At 46.4% G+C, this 21,781-nt stretch overlaps 1 protein-coding gene across 10 annotated transcripts in view; it reads right to left on the bottom strand.

Moving 5' to 3' along the window:
• Positions 1-21,781, bottom strand: part of PALM2AKAP2 (PALM2 and AKAP2 fusion) — a 331,612-nt gene that overhangs the window by 37,576 nt on the left and 272,255 nt on the right. The window contains exon 1 of one of the 10 annotated variants that reach the window (XM_030292903.1): positions 6,930-6,999. The exons of the other annotated variants lie outside the window; for them this stretch is intronic. The gene's annotated coding sequence lies outside the window, so the exon portion shown is untranslated. Of the gene's footprint in view, positions 1-6,929; positions 7,000-21,781 lie in introns of those variants that run through there. 10 annotated transcript variants of the gene reach the window in all.

Raw genomic sequence — 21,781 nt, 5'->3', positions numbered from 1 at the left:
GGTGGCATAGCATTAAAGGAATTTAAAAGGCAAATAATTCATTCTATAGCTCATTTGGTCATTAATCCATTCATTAAACATGCAGGAAGCTTATTTTGTGGGGTCATAATGAGATTAGCAGCAACAATAAGCTCCAGGAGACACTTTTTTTCTTAACAAAAATTGGACTTCCTAGGAAGCCCTAAGTCTCTTTTGGAGTTTATTTCGTCTTGTCAGGAGGAGTGAAAAACTTGCCTATAGTTCTCTCCTGTTGCTAATCACAGGGATAGAAGGTCCTGAACCCCCTCCACAGCATTGCCCAAGAGCATGCTGTCTCTTTCTCCTGAGTACGTCCATTCAAGCGCCGGACAATGAGCTAGGAGATGCTCTGCCAGCATTTTTTTCTCTCTCAGAACTTAAAAAGTATACCAACCCTTTTCAAGGCATACTTTCTGAAGTAGCAAGTGTTCCAATTCAAAACTTTAAAAGTCTGAGAACAGCTTCTGACGATACATTTTTGCAATGTCAAAAAGACTACCATTAGCTTTTCGTCAGAAATGATGAGTCTCATTCCTTGAATATCTTCTATGATGGGTCAAACTGAGATTTTACAAATGCTGATTACTGCTTAAAAGTCAGAGTTTGGAGTCCCAATGTACTGAGACATGATTCCGTTCCAATACACTTGTGTAAAAAATCTAGGCACTGGAGGGTGTAAACAGGAAAGCGGCTCTCTCTCCTTCCCGTTACAAGGGGGCTCCTCCCGCTTCTTTCCATAAATTCAGAACATTTTTCTTGACAACTCTGTTCCATGTACTTCAGAGAGTAGCAGCTGTACACCCTAATCAAGGTAGAAGTAATTAAAGAGATAACCCTGACTTACTGATTCACAACCATGCCTCAGAGATCCTGAGTTTTTGGAAAGTTAGGCAACAGTTATAACAAAGGAGCAAATTCCTGAGTTCTGTTCTCAACTGGAGGAATTTACCTTCACGCAAGATGGCCTGATACAATCAAAGCCACCTGTAAACTACACCAGGTAAACAGAAGTGGCAGGAATCTGGGCTTGGTGTCATTAAATGATGTCTTGCTCAAACCAACAAATGCTCAGCGCTCCCTTCGAAGATTAAAAAGACTAGACTTTTCCCTATGCTTCAGATAAGGTGAACCTGATTCCGGATTCAGATAAAGTACACATTCATCAAGGGGACTGGGAAGTCTTTCTGAAATCAACTGTGCCTCAGTGCAAAACAGAACAAAAACAAAAACAAAACCGAGCAAACTGGATTTTCAAAGGGTGCTAAGGGGCACCCTCTTTGGACTGCCCCTGCTAACCCTCCAGGTGGAGGCCTTGTAGAGCACGACACATAATACCTGCCAGCCTACTGGCTTCCCCAAATAGCTAATAGCTGGTCAGGACGTCTACTATTTACTTTAGAAGATGTGGGCAGAGACAATATAATACAGCTGTATGTGTGTGTTTGAAATTAGTTTAAATTACATTCAGAAGCAGATAGCCAACCTAACTGGGAATATACACTCTAGGAGTGGTCAACCAGGATCTAATCAGAAATTCCAGGCTCCACAGATGGCTTCCTTCCTGGGTAGTTTGGCTCTCTTTAACTCCCGTGGCCCCCTGAGGCATTGCCAACTGGCATCATTAAGGTGAGAAATGGGTTTTCATCAGTGAAATTAGTGGCTTGTCAATTAGCATGATAAAAACTGGAAATCTGGTGAAGTTGGTGGTGTTCAAATTTGCGGATTAGAGATGTTCTCTGTCCTTTCCCGAAATAGATTTACAGACAGAGTGAGCAGGGCAGGGGAAGGGGGCTCGTACACCCTTAGGGATGGTGCTTTGAGCCTAAAAGCAAAATGGCTCTTTCTCTGCCTTTAGGTTCAGAGGACTTTAATGGTTTATTAACCCCTATAGGGTAAGGGAATCCTGCCTTGTAAAACCTGTCTTCATGCAAGGTGGGGCTGGAGCATGTAGAATCTTCAGGAGCTGGGATTTCTTTGAGGTTACAGACAGTAGGTTTTATGCCTACTTTTACAAATGGTTGCTTAATAAACGTCTGTATGGGTGCCAGAACTCAGTGCAAGACGTGCTTTTGTTATAACCCGGTAGCCAGGTTGTGTCTCAAGCTGCCGCTATTTACCAAAACGTGTTTAATAGTCATGCAAAACAAGTTAGTATGGGTTAGTTTACAATACGGGTGGTGCCCGGGATCGCCTATGAAAGTTCTGCCAGACCCTATGCAAGACAATCATGGGACTCTCCTTGGCAGACTGTAACTCCTTTGGAAGCAGGACTTGTAACAAGATCTCTCAAATCTGTTTCGGGAATTAGAGTAGATAATGTGTTTAAAAGTACTATGTATACCGCAAAGTGTTTAATGCAAATGTTCCTTATTATTAAGCAATTTTACACGGAAGTGTAAATGACCATTATTAAATTCTCTCTGGGAGCTGGTTGACTTTTTGTGGGGAGGAGCAGGGCGTGATGGGGAAGTTTTCATTTTGAGAAGAAATCCACATGAGGCAATTACAGGGGAAAGGCCGAGGCAAGGCTAGAAGTCAGACCTAAGGCATCTCTAACCTCCCTAATCTTTTCCAGTCACATCGGAAGCAGAGGAGGGGTCACACATTGGCCTGAACAGAACCTGGACCATTGCCGATACACTACTAGCTGCACAGATGTACAAGTGAATGAGGCAGCACAATGAGCCTGTTTGGTGGGCACACTGTGAGTGTCACATCCCCATTTTTTTAAAGTTTATTTATTTGGAGACACAGAGAGAATGGGGGAGGGGCAGAGAGAGAGAGGGAGAGAGAGAATCCCAAGCAGGCTTCAGCATGAAGCCCAGTGCGAATTTCGAACCCACAAACTGTGAGATCGTGACCTGAGCTGAGATCAGGAGTCGGATGCTCAACCGACTGAGCCACCCAGGTGCCCTGTCACATCTCCATTTTACTGAGGACACACTCTGTTCATAGTACACAAACATACACGATCTGGGCTGATACTTGCAACAAGGCCCTTTTGTATGCAAAACTTTAGTTTTAAAACTTTAGAATATGAGGTTTAGAGAAATTGAAAGATTTTTCCCAAGATCACCTGGCTAGGAAGTGGCAAAGACAGGATTTGAAGGCCAGTTCTTCCAAATTCTCTCCTAATACTTCAAAAAGTGTTCTCAGTGACAGCAGGCTTCCAAAATGATTAGGGCTATGTTAAGAAGGGTGGATAGATTTAAAGAGTATTCACTTGGCTTTCTGGTTGACCGTTTGCACACCTGTATCTCTAGAAGTGATGGGAGACACGCAATTTGGCTTCAGAAGTCAGAGACCCCTCCCCACCATTTATTCAGAAAGGAACTGAGACAGACTTCCTGGAGACTTAGTTTCAGCTTCCTTTCTTTTGCTCTCCCTGTAGGCCCCCTAGTTAGAAATGAGGGTGCTGACTTCCTGCACGGTCTGGGAATTTTACCTTTCCAGCCAGCCTCTGAGGAGAGTCCTCTGCTTCCTCCACGACAACCCAGGGGCAAAATATTAATACCCCACATCCCAGACATTGCAATAGACACCATGCATAAAGGCTGTGACTCCTTCCCAACACCACAGAGTCAACAGCACAGGCGAGATTCTAGAAGACTGTGTAATTTGCCCAGAAAACACATCAGGGTCCTGACAGCTGCCCAGCTGGGGTGATGGACGCCAGTGTGCTCTCTCTTCCTTGCGTCTGCTGCTGGGCGTATCATGAGCTGAAAGAACTTGAAGGAGGTACATTTTCCTTAGCAGATATGGCTGGGACCAGGGGGTTACCAAAAAGGTGTCCTTTGCTACAAGGACAAGCAGGAAGCTGTAACTTCTACTCAAATGTATTCACAGCTTCCCCACCCACCTCCCCACCACCCTCAGGCTGTTACCTCTTGACCCAGCCTGTTACCAGCTGTGACCTCCCAGGCTCCTAGCCTAAATGCCTGGTGTGACCCAAATCACTCAAACATCAGCGGCAGGCTGCACAACCAGCTTCCTACTCTGAATAACCCAGATTACTTCCTACTAAGGCCATGCTATTTAAATTAGAAAGACTTTTCCCCAGGTAACAGGTGACCTGATCCTTTAATCCAGTTATTTTTAAGTTCCACCAAAAATACAAACTCATTCTTGGCCAGGGAACAGAGGCGTGGCTATAAAATAAAACTTCCGCATAGCTGTGAAACCAGAGAGCATCTCCGTTTTCCCTTCTTACCCTTTCTCTCTTTTCCCAAGTCGAGTTTTGAGTACACAGGGCGCAATTGCTCTCACAGCAGAGAACTGGTTCTGTGGTCCATGTGGTGGAACCATCTAAAATGCTTCTTACAGGATTCAACTTCCTGGCTGTTATTTCTATCACAAAGATAAACGGAAGGAAGGGATGCAACCCGGCTCATGGAGGCTGCAAAGATGTCCACATTACTCTCCTGAACTTTATCAGAGTTGGAGGGACCAGACTGGGGCTAAGGTCTGGAGATCTGGGGCAGAGGGACTCCCTAAGCTGAGGGAACTTCAGGAGTGTGGGAGGGGAGCCCAGAGGCTGAAGAGGTCAAAGTGCATTCCTATGAGGATAAGCATGCCCTGGGAACCTGCTGAGTGGTAAGCTTTGGGCGGGGCCCTGGTGGGGTGGGGTCCCCTGAGCTCTGAGGTGGTCCCTACTCTGCAGCAAGGAGCGTACAGCCTTGGAGGCAGAGATTTCCAAGGAAATCTCCAAAGAGAGAAAAAAGTACGAGAAAAAGAAAGTGCTAAGTCGGAAGAAAATCCCAGCCCTGTACAACAGCACACACCGGGCTGGCTAGAAAGAGTTTATGAAGAAAACCGCGAGTGCCCAAATTCCTCAGCAGCTGGCCTGCAGCTCCTCAGACCCTCCCTGCTGAAGATGGCAAGCTGGAGGCAGGCTGGAGAAAGTGCAGGGGGCCTCTGAGTAGTCCCCTTCCACCCAGCCCTGTGAGGGAGCAGAGAATGGGAATGTCTGAGAATGTCTTGCTTCCTTCCTTGGTTTGGCTTCAGGCTTCGGCCAGGAAGAGGAGGGGAGAGGTGATAGCCTGGGCCATATTCCAGTCCAAAGGCCTTTCCTCTTCTGCCCCCTCGCAGCGATTCTTCCAGCCTAGAGAACCAGGGGCCTGGGTTGACGGTGGGAAGCCAGAAGCCTCATCACTCCCCGAGAAGGACCCCTTCCTGGTTGATGGGAACATGCCAGACTTAAAGACCCTGAGCACTCCTGGGCAGTTGCAGGCTAAAGTCAGACCAGGCGGGCTCAGGGTTAAACGCTCTGACCCCTGATCCAGGGAGCTATAACACTAACAATGGCTCTTGGACCTCCTGCCGTGAAGCATTACAGCTAAATATGACTGGAACAGTTCTAAAAAGATGTTCCTGCTCTCACAGGCCCAGCCTTTCTTGCTGAGAGCTTCTATGGCATCATCATCCTGCTATCTCTCTGGCTTAGAGTACAGATACAGCCTTAGAGTATAGATACGGGCTTGAAGATGGGACGAAAATACTTCTAGAACCTTCCTTCACTGGAAACAAACTACGTCTTGGCTCACACTTCTGTTGAAGGAAAGCGGGCAATTTATAACGTCATGGAGTCTCCCCGAGACCACAGCCTGCCCTATTAATAGTATCCCCTTAACCCAGCTCCAAAGTCACCGGCTCAGATGTCAGGCTGCACATCTGGAATATGTCAAGGTGTCGTTTGATTAACACATTTACAGCTTGGGCTTTCAGTGAAAGCAACTGAAGATGGGGGTGGGGAGCCAGGGGGGTTGGAGGGAGGAAGGAAGCTGTTTCCTTTTCTATAGCAACTGGTGAAAGGTTTGTTTCTTTCAGCTGCCTGGAGATCCACTCCCCACAGGAGTGCCTGGGAACGGCTGGGAGGCTTTAGGGTTGCCCCAACTGAGGAAAGATGCTTCGTTTCTGCTCCAAGAAGGTCAAGCTTCACTTCCTCCTCAATGCAACAAACTCCGAGCTCTGTCAAGGAGTCCTCAGATGCTCTTCTCCCCAGAGGCCCTTTTCTCCATGAGACGATTTTACAGGGCAGTCCCCACCTCCAGAATAAACCAACATCAAGGCCTCAGAGGGAACTCTGGCTCCTGCAGCCAGAAATTTCTAGGGTAACTAATTCTGCCGAAAGCAAAAGCAAGTCCGGCTTTAGTTCTTTATAACTCAGCTGTGTCCCTCTTGGTTTTAAAATAGTTCAGGATCTTGGGTTCTTGCCTGGCCAACCACTAATGGCAGAGAGCAAAAGCTGAGCACCACTGTGGACCCAGCACCAATCCACTATGTTGAGGCAGAGAGCCAAGAGAAAAGAGGAAACGGTGCCAGAAGCCTCTGAGCTTAACCCTTTGTCCACAGATGACACTGTGCACATGAACGGAGCTGATGAGGTTCTCTTCCCACTCCCTGGGCTCCTACAGGACACAGGCACACACATTCCCCAGAAAGCCCAGAGTCACTCCGTGAACGTGGCGGGTCCCACAGCTCGGCCTCGTTACAGACCAAATAAATACAAGGCGTTAACTACCAAACCAGTCACCAGAGTCACTGGGTCGCTTGCTTCTGTTCCAGACAAGGACAGACACACAGGTTCTCTTTCGCAGACACCCTCACGCACCATCGTCCCGGCCTCGTGTGCCACATGTGTGCATCTCTGCACGCACTGGACGCGTGGTGCCGCGCTTCCTCTCTGCCGTTTAACTTGCAAACTGGGGGGGTTGACGAGATTTCCAAGAGAAGCAAGTCGCCAGTCGGAGCTCAGCTGCCCGCTCTGCCTCTAGAGGGAAAGGACCCTGCAGCACAGCCCTACAGTCCCGACTCTGAGTCCCCCTCCACCAGGACGGGCCCCGGGAAGGAACCCGTTCCTTCCAGATTAGAAAAGAAAAGGACAGTAAGATAGGTCAGCAGACTCGGCTTACCCTGCCCACAGTGCGTGTCTCAAACGTCCCCAGTCGGAACTGCCTCTTTTTCCAGACGGATTCCTGCGCACTGGCTCAAGCAGGACAAATTCCTTCCGAGCCTCCTGACTGAAGCCTGTGATGTCACAGCCGCCCCTCCCTCTGCTCCCTAAAAGGCCATTCACACAAAGAAGGGCTTTAACCTCCTTCAGAGAACCTTGGCCCCTCCCTAGAGGCCGAGCCTGGAGGGCAGGCACCGGCCAGAGGCAACCCCAGCCTTCTCCCCAGGTGCTCAGAGGGCCCCAGGAGCTCCACCCTGAACATCAGAACCAGTTACCACTGTCTTCTTAGAAAGTCAGAGACCGGCCTCGGGCAAGCAGGGAATTAATATCCTGGCGATGCTGAGGTAGCAAAAAATCTGAAAGATCCCGAAGACCCAGTAAAATTATATATACTATAAATACAATACATATATAATATTATATAGAATATACATAACACTGTAAATAGATTTAGAGTAGATATATGTGCCGGTGTGTCTGTAAAGTAACAAACGCTCCCTGTAGAAAATTTGGAAAATACAAATTATTCATCTTCCTTCCACGCAGAGGAAAACAGTTAATATTTTATTGCGTCCCAGTTAGTCTTCTTTTTAGAAATATGTATTTAATATAGTGGAGACCAGACACTACATGCAATTTTGGGGCCAACACTTTTTAACTTCAGAAGTTTATCTCACAAGTACTTTTTATGTCCTTCAATGGTCTTTGGAAGATAGATTTTAAAGGGTTACACGGTCTCTCACGCTGAAGCAGGACAGAGGAATTTGAAGTCTGGGATGAGTGTTGTTACTTCAAGATGTGTCCGGGGGAAGTGGCTCCATTTTCTCAGAGGTAACCAGTATCTTCTGCCACCAAACAAGGACAGCCAAAAAACCAGATCTCTACGTACCTCGGGTGGACACAAGTGTCACCAACACCCCCTGCTCTGTACCACAGAATCAGACTCCCAGCATTACACACTAAAGCTAATGAGTGATGATGTAAGTCCCCCTGCCCAGGTATTCAGACTGGCCCCCAACACTGCCCCCAGGTTCTATCCACCTGGTCCCCAAACTTAGGTTGACCTAGAAGAACAATTGGCATAACTCAGGGGCTGGCTGAGAAAGTCAGTCAGAATGCAGGTCCCTGCGTGGCTGTGAAGGATTCATTTTGGAGAAGACAGAGAGAATGGATATTTACAGGGAGAGGACAGCAAACGCCAAGCCAGCAAGTTCAGGAGCAGTTTGGGAGCCGTTTCTCCTGGTAAATCAGGCGGGCAGCCCCGAGTTGGTGGCCAGACTCCCCAATGGTCTGCGGTTGGCCAGCAAAGCAGACCTCCCTGGACCTTCTCGAGAATATAAGTCAAGGAAAGAATAATCAGAGTGGATGGAGCTCAGGCAGAGTCTTTTGGAAGAAAAGCTAAACGTATATACTATACAACTATTTACAACATCTAAACAACACCTATAATATGCAGAAATTTATTTAGAAATATCCAGGAGTTTCTCAAGGGCTAACTCGGTGATACCAAGTCATCAGGGAATAGTGTGGAAACTCTGAATTTATGTACCCTTTGGAATAATTGGAATGTTCTTTGGTACAGTCAGAGGTATTTCAAGATGCTACTTGACAGTCTAAAGTAAAAATGAGGTGGGGAAATTACACACCAAGGGTGGCATTGCTCTGCTAGAGAGTGACAAAGCAGACGAGGGTCTTCCACGAAGACACGTTTTCAAGCCATGAGGCAAGAGTGGTACCTAGGACCTTCGACATAATCACATCTGCCCCCTCTGCTTCCATGAGGAGGTTTATAAAAAATAGTTGTTTTAAATCTTCCCTGTTCACAAAAGAGAGAATGATATGTGCTCTTAAAGTACTATGATCTAAGGGTACCTGGCTGGCTCTGTCGGTGGAGCATGTGACTCTTGAGCTTGAGGTTGTGAGTTTGAGCCCCATCTTGAGTGTAGAGATTATTAAAAACAAATAAATAGATAAACTTTAAAAAATAAAATAAACTAAAAAAGAAAAAATAATAATAAAGTACTATTATCTAATTTGTAGCCATGCTTCTCTCTCTCTCTCTCTCTTTTTTTTTTTTAAGATTTTGAGTAGGGGCGCCTGGGTGGCGCAGTCGGTTAAGCGTCCGACATCAGCCAGGTCACGATCTCGCGGTCCGTGAGTTCGAGCCCCGCATCAGGCTCTGGGCTGATGGCTCAGAGCCTGGAGCCTGTTTCTGATTCTGTGTCTCCCTCTCTCTCTGCCCCTCCCCCGTTCATGCTCTGTCTCTCTCTGTCCCAAAAATAAATAAAAAAAAAAAAAAAAAAAAAAAGATTTTGAGTAATCTCTATACCCAACACAGGGCTTGAACTTATAACCCTGAGATCAAGAGTCACATGCTCAGGGGCGCCTGGGTGGCGCAGTCGGTTACGCGTCCGACTTCAGCCAGGTCACGATCTCGCGGTCCGGGAGTTCGAGCCCCGCGTCGGGCTCTGGGCTGATGGCTCAGAGCCTGGAGCCTGTTTCCGATTCTGTGTCTCCCTCTCTCTCTGCCCCTCCCCCGTTCATGCTCTGTCTCTCTCTGTCCCAAAAATAAATAAAAAACGTTGAAAAAAAAAATTAAAAAAAAAAAAGAGTCACATGCTCTACCAACTGGGCCAGCTAGGTGCCCCATAAATAGCAGGCATGCTTCTGACTGGAGTCTGAGATGCTATGTTTCACTACACACACACACACACACACACACACACACACACTCACTCACTGTTATGGGTTGGAACCCAACTTCCCGGGTATAAGTCCTAACACACAGTACCTCAAAATGTGACCTTCTTTGGAGACAGGGTCTTACAGAAGTAATCAAGTCACATGATCATTAGGGTGGGCTCTAATCTAATATACTAGTACCCTTATAAAAAGAGACTTAGACAGAGACATACCTAGAAGAGAGACCACGTGAAGATACAAGAGACAAGGCAGCCACCCATAAGCCAAGGAGAGGGGCTTGGAATAACCCTTCCCTACAGTCCTCAAAAGGAACCATGCTGCCACCTTTCGCACTTCCCGTGTCCAGGACTACGAGACAGTAAATTCCTGTTGCTTAAGCCACACAGTTTGTGGTCCTTTGTGATGGCAGCTCCAGGAAGTGAATACACATGCACACATTCAGTCACACACGTGCACACATGAATGCACACGCAGGCACTCACACTTGTGCACACGCATATGTACACTTACGCGCACGCACACCCCTCCTTCTGGTTGCAAAAATCGGATGGAGTTTAGGAAGACTGTGTGGCAAAGCCACAGTTGGGTGCTCCAGAAAAGCGCTTTATACTCCGAGGCAGAGGGAAAAATTTTCAGTCTCCAAGGGTGTCTGGCTCTGGGGGGAACGAAGCCATTTTGAAACTTGGTCCTGGTTGGCTGGGGAACAGAGTGCAGTTTGTGAGGGCCCAGGGCCTGGTGTCTGTAGGAGATCGATGCTGCTAAGCCATCATTCAGCAAATATCTGTTGCACCCCTACTGGGTGCCAGTCATATCTTCTCGCCACCAACGGCAAGGTGAGGCTTCTCATCCAGTCCAAAGAGGGGCACACCCCAGCCCATGCAGCTAAGCCCTCCCTAGGGTCACACAGCTGGTCAAGAACAGAGCTCTGGCTGGAAGTCATGAATCCCACCCGGAGAGCAGAGCTCTGCCCTGGGAGGCACAGTGGGCAGTTCAGGGGGGAACCCGGGAAGTGTGACAGCAAACGGGAGGCAGAAACCGGTGGTCTTTGAAACCATGCACCTGCTGCTACGTGACTTTTGCAAGGCCGGGTTTCTTTTCTGGGTCTCAGTTTTCTGGGCTGAGAAATGAGACACCCAAACCAGGCAAACCCTCAAAATTCACTTCCTTTCTGCTCCTAATCCTTGTGGTTCTGTGATGTCGGCGTGAACCCTGGGCAAAGGTGAGGCGCTGGGCTGCTCTGAGTCTGGTAACCGTGAGGGCAGAGCCGAGAGGAAGCAAGCCAGCAAATGGGAGCAGCAGCAGCAGTAGCCTCAGGCTTTGAAACTGCTTGAAACGTGTGCCAAGAGAGATTTCAAGGATTCCCAGCTGGAACTCGGCTGCCTTAGACGTTCCCCTTGTCAGAACTATAGCTCTTTCGCCGAAGGAGTTTATTCTGCTAAGTGTGGCCAGCCCATGTATATACCTTCGTGTGACAGAATGTTCCAAAGCAGATCTGCTGAGATCGGGAGGAACTAGATGGAAGTAGGCATTGTGGAGAGAGGCTGGCTTCAAAAATGGTGAGACCCAGCCTGCTGCATGGAATTACAAACCAGGGAGGAGGGGAGAGGTCGGGGCTGGGAAAGCTCCCTCCACATGCTTCCCAGAACAGAGGGGAGCTGGGGGTTTGCAGCTTTTCAAACTGCTCCAAGGTCCAACGCAAGGCACACACCAAAGGAAGCCAGTGTCTCAGCACCTCTAAATGTCCCTTCTAAGTGGTCATGGCTGCCTTCTCCCCTACCGTTCAGGTAGGTCCACCTCAAGTCCCACCTCCACATGACTCCACGCAGCAGCAAGGAGGCCAGTATTTAAAGCAAGTTACACTTAGATGTGAACGTGACGGGAATATTCATAATTAAAAATAGCCTGTTTACCCAAAGGGATCTCTAACTGGGGTAAAGTGTGGGAAACTAAGACTCGCCCAGTCCTTAATTTATTGAGGGAAAATTGATGAGAAGGGAAGAGCATAGCAACTTTGCTTAGAAAGACTTTAGGAAATTCAGTCAGCTGTACCTCCCTGGTGCTCAGGGCACTAAAAGCCACAAAGCAGGGAGCTGGCAAGAATCCACACGTGGATGTATGGACTACCAAGCTATGTCATGTGCCATGATCTTATTTATTCCCACAAAAAAAACATTATTCTACAGAGAGAGAAATAGTTCAACAACTTCCAAGCCCTTACCCTTCACATTATACCCTGCAACCACTCAGTGTACCCTCTGACTGCCTCCAGTACTGCTCAAAAGGTTGGCTTTAGGAGGGAGGAAAATCCAGAACCCTTATGGTCCGTGTTATGCTTCCTTCCAGAACCAGAATCTGGCTTCCTTCCAGAATGTGAAGATGAGTAACGACCCTCTAAGGGAAAGGGGCTGAAAAAAACCTAGCAGACCAGTGCAGTGCCACAACGCCTGACATTCACTACATTTCTGCCCTGAGTCTTTAGGAACTCCCTCCACCAAGAAGCGTCCCTCTGCTTCCTGTCTCAGACACTATTACTCTTATTTTCTGCAGGAATGTTGGTGACATCATAGCGTATCGTGGAGGGCAAAGCTTTAGAAGAAATGCACTGCCATCTTGTAACAATAAGAACCTTCAGGTAATCCAGCAATTGTATTATTAGGTATTTACCAAAAGATTAAAAAAAATACAGATTGAAAGGGGTACATGCACCCCAATGTTAATAGCAGCAACAACAGCCCAACTATGGAGAGAGCCCAGATGTCCATTGACGGATGAATGGATAAAGAAGATGTGGTATGTATGTATGTTACACATTTGAACTGTAAATACATTTAGACTTAGGGACGCCTGGGTGGCTCAGTTGGTTAACTGTCCGACTTCAGCTCAGGTCATGATCTCACGGTTCATGGGTTTGGGCCCCATGTTGGGCTCTGTGCTGACGGCTCGGAGCCTGGAGCCTGCTTTGCATCCTGTGTCTCCCTCTCTCTCTGCCCCCCCCCTCAAAAAATAAATAAACGTTAAAAAATTTTTAAATACATTTAGACTTAAAATAGACCAAGGCTTGGCTACTTGTTAGGTATTGCAGTGCCTCTTAATCTCCATTTTCTCTCTGCACAATGAATACTAAAGCCTTCACTCAGTCATGATGACGAATGTGTATCCACATGTAGCCTGCCCTCAAGGAAGCTGTGCTTTCTTGCTGTGGTAACATTATACTTTTAGCAGCAGGCTCTCACTATTGCAACTTAGGGCAATATAATCTTCCTTTTTCATCAAAGATAAGTAATTGACTCCACTGTCATGTATGAATATTTTCCTTCCACAAGCTTCCTCTTCCCAGAAAAGTTGTGAACCACTATGTGAGTAACCAATTCCTCTTGGGAAGCCAAATGTCATAGAATTTCATAAACTATGTCACAGTCAAGATATGTCATAGGAAAACACCTGTGAAAAATTTCCAAAGGCCTGAGCAGTCAAGGAGAAAACAAAAATTGGAGGCTGACTTTATGTATTATTCTAAACAACAGTCTTTTTTTTTTTTCCTACGTTCAACTTAAATGTGCAGATGAGTCTGTCTAGTAAACCTTCCCATCCACCTACAAGACAGACAGACAGGTAGACACAAACACACACACACACACACACACACACACACACACACACAGTGACTTTAAATCAATTTGTTGTTCTAGTAAAGTACTGTAAAGCTTTGAGTAAGGTTTTAAAAATAGTATTTGGAAAAAAATACCGTGGGTTTGCCAAACCTAGTATGCTGTAAGCAAAACCACCTCGTCTGTTATTAATGTATGAAGTAAATGCTGAGCAGCTTAGAGACGGATGGTAACTGCACTGGGGCAATCCTGAACCCTTGGCCGTGGACCCAAGTGCCAATTCTGCCTTGGGATCCCTTCCCATCTGTGCCCCCAGTTCCCAGCCCTCAGGCAGCAAGGAGTCGAGTTCCATAGTAGACTCACCCACCAAGCTCTTCCCCACTCAAAGGCAGGAGGTATTGCAGAGTATGCCTTCATCTCCCCAAGCCTACGCTTACAATTCTGGAGACAGAAGGAAAACACAACAATCAAGAGGTACTTTTAAAATGAAATAACTGGCGAGCTGCAAGAAAACTCAACAAAAGGATTCACCAGTTACCAACAGGAAAAAGGTTTGGTCCTACTGAATCAGTTACCAATGGATTGCAAGGGAACTGCTGGAAGGTTCTGGAAGGTATAGACACCCCCCCCTCCCCCCCACAGAACAGGTGGGTCACTATGTGTCACTATGAACTGCCACTCACTTTTCTTAGGTTTCTTCAGAAGCACAAAGCCATACGTGAAGGCAGACTGTGTAGTAAATAGACCTCTGCTCCAACTAACTCCAGTGCTCTCTGGCAGGAAGACAGAACTCCAGGAAAGTCCAGATGGTCAATCTCAGAATCCTGCTCTGCCAGGACTAAGTGGCAATTCTGGATCAGGATAGGTGCTGGGGACACTGGTCTGCTGAAGAAGAGGAAGGTGCAAAGGGCAGCCAAGAGGCAAGGAAGGCTTCAGCCAGGCCCGTCCAAATTTTCTGACTCCCACCTCATGCAGCAAAACGATACCCTTGACTACACAGGATTCTGAGCCTGGTACCAGAATTGCATTTGTGATTGAAACCAAGGGAAGCTTGCCCCTAACATTGAGGACCTAACCCTGCTTCCGTCATGTGTTTTAACCAGGGGTGAGCACATTCCCCTTGTGCCCCCAGCACTGTGCTCTCCCAATCCTGCACCGGGCCAGCCCTGCTGGACCACACTCTGGGAATAGTTTGGGCAGCTGAGCTCTGGAGGCAGCTGAGGGCCAGTCACCTGCTTCCGTCCACTGCCTTTGTGGCTCTGAATGCCAGGAAGGAACCTCTGCAGGAGAAGGAAAGCGTGGAAATTCTCTATACCCCTAGGGGAGGCATGATAAGCATAAATGAGCCGTAAGATGGGGTGCAAGAGAGCTGTGGGAGAGCACTTGGCTTCACACTAAGAAACGCGCTCTTGCCCTTTGCTCAATGTCAATGGAACCCGACAACTACCTCATGTCTCATTTATGAGGAATCTCTCTGCCCAGCCATGGAATCCCAGGAGCAGAGCGCCCATGGTTGAGAGCCAACAAGTTATGCTGATTATGGAAACAGGATAAAGTCTGAGAACCAGCAACAAGAAAGCGGGATGCCATTTACTCTGCTTCATCCTGTTCACCCCCTAGAGGCCCCCTTTGATCTGGTAGCTGACTGTTGCTAAACATTTTGCTGCCATGATTTCTGGACCCTTTTTTTATTCTCTATTTATTTATGTGTGGTCAGGTGATTCAACGGGAAGAACATGAATATTAGGGAAAAGAAGGTCAGGGTTTGAATCATCTGGTGTCACAAACGGATTGCATGATGCTTATACAAAGAATGTGCTCCTCTCTGAAGCTAGGGTTCCTCATCTGTTAAATGGGTATAATTACTGTAGTGGGCTGAATCGTGTCCCCTCCAAAATCCAAGTCTATTTGGGACCTCAGAATGTGACCTTATTTGGAAATAGGGTCTTTGCAGATGTAGTTAGTGAAGATGCTGTCATAGGGGAATAGAGTGGGCCCTCAACCCAATGACTGGCGTCCTTATAAGAAGAAAAAACACACAAAGGATAAACCAAGAAGAAAAACCCCATCTGAAGACAGGGGTGGAAACTGGAGTGATTCATCCACAAGCCAAGGAGTGCCGAGGATTGCTGTCAACCACCAGAAGCTAGGAGAGAGGGATGAAACACATTCTCCCTCATAGCTTCCAAAGAGAAATAACCCTCCTATCGCTCATTTCAGACTTCCAGCCTCCTGAACTGTGAGAGAATACGTATCTATTGTTTTAATCCACTAATTTTGTGGTAATCTGTTACAGCAGCAACAAGAAACCAACACACCCACATTCTAAGGCTGTTATGAAGATTACAAAAGAGACAGCATGTGAAAGCAGCTGGCCTCATGACAGGGACGAGGGAAGCCATCAACACAAGGCAGTTTATGCTGGCTTTCTATGTTGGCGGCAGGCCAACGAAAGAATTTTTCAAGCCTTGTCAGAGGTGAGTGGCCCCAGGGCATCTGAACTTTTTAAAATTTGTGGACCAAACAGGAAGAGCAAAGGGATACCTGTGGTGTAAGGGCATAACTCAGGCAGTAATGGTGCAGGCTTACCAACTGCCTATCTGGAACGGAAGGGTGCATAGGTACGATGGTCCACAGAAGCCAGCTTGCAAGGACTGAAGCTTCAGTCTTGGAGCCGGCAATGGGTATGCACCTTGTGAAACTAGAGAAGGAACACAGGGGCCCACAGATCTTGAAGGTATTGGTTGAGTTGATGAGCAAGTGGTCAAAAACTTATAATGAGCATTATGACATGCAAGCCATTGCCATTAAATGATTTTAATGCACAGTGACGTTTATTCCTCAAAACCAGCCTGTGAGGCCAGGACTCTTGACCTCTCTAATCACACAGCCAAGGAAACAGATCCAGAGTTTTAAGTGACTTTCCTCAAGACACTGAGCAGTAAATAGTGAAGCTGGGATTGGCCTGAGGCTGCCTGTCTCTCGGGGCAGTTAACTGTAACCTTGCCTCCTGTAGATTAGGCATTAGAAGTTGGAACAACCTAGACTAGAGGCTTATCAAACAAGGACGATTAGCTCTGAGCGTGTCTACCACAGACACCAAACGGATCCTAGAACTCTTCTTCCGTGTCCTTTCTGGCTTAGCTGTGTGCCACTTTCCTTTACAGGAAATATGAATGATAGGAATGACAATGGTCACAATCATTAATTGAACGTGACAACGTGTAGGCAACTTGCCAGGCCATTTCCATACGTTATCTCAACAAATCCACACACGAATACCTTGAAGTAGGGCACAATGTCTATGTCGCAGGTGAAGACAGCAAGCCCCAACTTTAAGTATTTTACCCACAGACACAAAGCCAGTAAGTGACAGAGTTGAGACCTAAGCCCTGGCTTGCCCAGCTCTTCAAAGTCCACAACAAGGAAGCAAATGCTGACACCCGTTTTGCTTTCCCAAGACACATGCTGTGCCATGGGTCTCTGAATATAAAATTCACTTTGAGGCCTTAGCTGTATCTCAGATGGTAGTCTTAGAAGGCTGTGTCTGCCATCTGCCCCTACTTGAGATGCCTGGAGTTCTCCTCCAAATGCTCTAGGCGAGTGACTTTCTCTTCAGCTGAATGGTTGGAATTCTCTAGATAATGTCTGGCCACTCCCAAGAATGTCTGTTTGGCTTGTACACGGTCCGGACCACAATAGCAGGGAGCCCAGAGAAGCCAGTCCATTCCGGATGTGGACCCCTCCCCAAACGAGAGGGCAGAAGGTGGAGATCCAAGAACAGGAAACAACAGGGGTTGGGCCTGCAGGTGGGGGTTTCAATGGCTCAGGAACACAATCAACAAACATCTCAAGCTGTGAGATGATGGAACCAAAAGGTTGGCTTGAGCCAAGATGTCGCTTTGTTGTATTCTAAAATGCTGAATCTCCCATTTTTTTCCCCTTAGTTTTTCTGAGCACCTCTAATGCAAAGTGAAGAAATAAACCCCAGGCCATGCTCCCTGTATCGGTGATTACACGCTGAAACTCAGAATTGGCCCAGATGGTTAAAACTCAGATATCTCATTTTGGCAAGGTGTTTGGCCATTAGGGGAATGGGAAGGGGGGGAGACAAGACTGTTCCCATAAAGACAGCAGTGCTAACAAGGGTTTGTCAGTTCCCCGCTAAGTCAGCCTCCCTCAGTGTCACTGTGCAATGCCAAAATGTGTAAGTTGGCACATTTTCTTTTCAGTAACATGGTTGAACTTGTTATGAAAAGCATTCTTTAAAACCATGTCTTGATTCCACTAATTCATATTTAACAATATATTGGGCCAGTTAATTTCAAAGTGGGGATATGAACGCTAAATAATAACCTGAGAGAATCTGAGGTGTTTAAGACCTTCATCCCAATTAGAGTCATATACCTAGCTTGCCTTTGTTTCTGCAAGCCTAGACCCATCTTTGCAATATTTAAGAATGTAGAAACATAAATGCACCCCGTCTACCACATCTGGGACCAGATGTCCCAGGAGCAAAGGAAATCAGGTGTGTGGTCCAGGAAGATGCACCCAGTCTGTGATCTGAACCCCAGCCACCCCAGTGGATGCTTGAGATCATGCTTGAGATCAGAGAGAGAGAGAGGAGAGAGAGAGAGAGAGAGAGGGTTTGCTCTCGGTCTTGTTCCCCCCACCATAGTGCAGCACAGACATTTCCTGAGGGTCTGTAACTCCCTAAGCTCTGACTAGGGTGCAGTACAAGGAACCGAAAGAAGCAAGCGATGGTGCTTCATGAGGCCCTCGATGTCACTTGGACTTCTTATTCTCTATTTTTGTTAAATGTTTATTTACTTATTTTGAGAGAAAGAGCGTGCGCAAGCAGGGGATAGGCAGAGAAAGAGGGAGAGAGAGAATCCCAAGCAGGCTCTGTGCTGTCAGCGCAGAGTCCAATGGAGGGCTCGATCTCCCAAACAGATCATGACCTGAGCTGAAATCAAGAGTTGGACACAACCAAATGAGCCACCCAGGTGCCCGTGGACTAATATTTTAAAAGACACTCCTGGGGGCACCTGGGTGTCTCAGTCAGTTAAGCACCTGACTCTTGATCTCAGCTCGGCTCAAGTCATGATCTCACCATTTGGAAGACTGAGCTCCATGCTGGGTTCTGCCTGCTTGGGATTCTCTCCCTCTCTCTCTGCCCCTCCCCCGCTTGCACACTCGCTTTCTCTCAAAATAAATACATAAACTTAAAAAAAAGAAACTCCAGGGGCGCCTGGGTGGCGCAGTCGGTTAAGCGTCCGACTTCAGCCAGGTCACGATCTCGCGGTCTGTGAGTTCAAGCCCCGCGTCGGGCTCTGGGCTGATGGCTCAGAGCCTGGAGCCTGTTTCCGATTCTGTGTCTCCCTCTCTCTCTGCCCCTCCCCCGTTCATGCTCTGTCTCTCTCTGTCCCAAAAATAAATAAACGTTGAAAAAACAAAAATTTAAAAAAAAAAAAAAAAAGAAACTCCAGAGTCTGGAATTAAGGGCCCACCACCCTTTCCAAATCTGATCTACTTTCCTCATTGGTACCCTCTCTCTCACTCAGCTTTTCTGCAAGGCATCAGGTCAAACTGGCTCCCCTGTGAAGTCTCCTTGTACAAAAACACCCCAGCAGAATGAATTGCTCTGTCACACCTTGACAACCTTCTAGAGGACTTACCCAGTTAATGTTGGAGCTCCCTGAGGGCAGGGTTTGGCCTCACTCGTGTTGGTGAACTGGAAGTTTAGTTGGAAAAGTTATTCATCAGTCATTACCAGTCAAGGGCAATCATCCATCATGGCTGCCCTTCTTCCCAGGGGTCGAGGACGTCACTAGGGGTCTGTTGTATTCCTAGAGGGGCTTTAATTACCTCTGCCTGAAATATGACATCTCCAAGGTTTCTGAAGGTTTAATAACATGCCACTCCACTGCTAAAATTTTTCCTCTTAAACCATAGGCTTATTACAAAGCCCAAATCCAGTATTAAAAAGTTTTGGATTTTGAATCTTGCGGAAAATGCACTCCACACTAAAATTTTCTCCTAACATTATAAACTCTGAAATCTGTCAGTGCTCTACTTCTCAAAAAAGAAAAAAGAGAAAACAACGTGGAGGCATAGTTTTTATATACTTTTTTTTTCAATGTGGTGTTAAAAAGAAAACCAGAGGCCCCCACATGGCACCACTTGGGCCAGGCCAAGTCACCAAACCAGGGCTTAATACCTAACATAACTGCAGCTTCAATCTCCCCCTGAAATCTTAACCTGCTAATCCAGAAATTTCTGATAAGCACCGATGAGGTCATATGTCACATGGGCTCTCTCCATCCCCCAAAAGAAGATGAAGTAATCTACCTAATATGATCCCCAGCCCTTCTAAGGGGAAAGTGACCTTGCCTGGAATAATCCTTTCTTTCCTTTTGCTAAAAACTTTTTTGCCCATCCTCCTTCCTATAAAAACCTTCCATTTTATTTTATCTTATTTTTAATTTTTTTTAATATTTATTTATTTTTGAGAGACAGAGACAGAGCATGAGCAGGGTTGGGGCAGACAGAGAGGAACACACAGAATCTGAAGCAGGCTCCAGGCTCCGAGCTGTCAGCACAGAGCCCGACGTGGGTCTCGAACTCACGAGCTGTGAGATCATGACCTGAGCCGAAGTCGGATGCCCAACTGACTGAGCTACCCAGGGGCCCCCAAAACCTTCCATTTTATACAACTTTTTGGAGTTCCCTCTTCTTGCTAGATGCGATGCTGCCCATTTCAGAACTTGTTTAATAAGGCCACTATTCAAGTTTACTCAGTTGAACTTTGTTTTTTACCAGTGGGAAAAAATATATATATAACATAAAAGTTGTATTTTTTAAAAATCATCTTAAGTATACAGTGTGGCGGAGTTAAGTACATTCACAATGTAGTGCAATCATTACCACTATTTCTAAAATTTTTCCTCACCCTCGGGGCGCTTGGGTGGCTCAGTTGGTTGAGCATCCGACTTCAGGCTCAGCTCATGATCTCATGGTTCGTGAGTTGGAGCCCCACATCAGGCTCTGTGCTGACAGCTCAGAGCCTGGAGCCTGCTTTGGATTCTGTGTCTCCCTCTCTCTCTCTGCCCCTCCCTGCTCACGCTCTGTCTCTCTCTCTCAAAAATAAATAAACATTTAAAATAAATAAATAAAATAAAATTTTTCTTCACCCCAAATAGAAATTCTGTGTCCATTAAGGAACATGGGCATAATTTCTGAAACACTCAATGAGGTTAATGAAATAGGAAACAGAATCTAGGTAGATGGATTACATTTTGTAGCAAACATAGGGGAAAAAGACTAGAAGAAAATAAATTATTGATTGTATTAGGGTGGTGGAATAACTACCCTCTTTTACTCCCTGAATTTTTGGCAGTAAATATTTTAATAGCCCCTGTTTTTGGTTTCCTAAACATACTAGAAAACAAAAGGCAAACCTAAAAAAGGAACAGTGAAATAGCTTCATTTATGAAATTTATATTTTCCTGAAAAGCTTTATGTAAATTAGCACTGGTTCGTCAATAATTTAAAGTGATTGAAAGTCAAAACGAACAAAGCTTATTTTGACCTGCAAATCTCAAGCACACAAATTACAGATCTGTTTCATCTGCATTGTGCTTAAATTCACAATATTGTTAATGCTATTATATAAAGATAGATGGTTCTGTTTACTTTTTGTAAAAACAATAACAAGAAAACCCTAGCAATTTAATAGTATTAGGACCAATTCTTGAAGGAATTAAAATGGTAACTTGTTTGGAAAGGAAACTATGGTCATCTCCACCCCAGGCTCAAGTGACCTAGATCCAATTTCTAAAGTGACTTTCAAAACAAACCAAATAACTGGAATACTTCCGCACCCCCCTTACCCTCTGCCTAGGTGGAGATTTAAGTCTTTCTATAAGAATATATCCCAGATAGGTAATGTCAATCAGTGGTTAACTCAGATAATCCCTTCCTTGAAAAGTCTGTTTCCAGTTTAACCTTCTGGTTGGGTTAATTGATGACTTATCTTCCATTAGGAGAGATTTGCACATCAAAGCATTGTTTGGGAAAGGAGAGCAAAGCAGACTGGAGGGAGGAGACTCTTTAACCCTAGGGGCCAACTGCAGGATTGAATATTTCCTAAAGGAGATAGCAGTTTTCAGTTTCATAAACAAGCCATTTGTTTGAGAACCGAACGGCAATCCAATTTCTCAACTGTTGATGGATGTCTACAAGCACACACAAAGCAACACAAGCCTTTGTCTACCGACCCTTCTGATCCACTCCTGGCTGGTATTCTCTCACTTCCGTGGTCTCCGATTTTGTTGTGCACCCGGGAAAAGCACGGGGGTCCCTGGTGCACCTGGAATCATGGAGCCATTTGGGGACAGAAAAGCACTGGGCACTCATCACCTGTCAGTGACACTGCTCCAGTGCACACCCACCAAGGCCTTCTCTTCTCCCCACCTAAAGAAGGCTGCAGCCTCACCCC

Source organism: Lynx canadensis, chromosome D4, assembly GCF_007474595.2.
Source record: "Lynx canadensis isolate LIC74 chromosome D4, mLynCan4.pri.v2, whole genome shotgun sequence".
Lineage (NCBI taxonomy): Eukaryota > Metazoa > Chordata > Mammalia > Carnivora > Felidae > Lynx > Lynx canadensis.
Note: the sequence above shows the minus strand (reverse complement) of the source record. Positions and strands in the feature narration are given on the sequence as shown.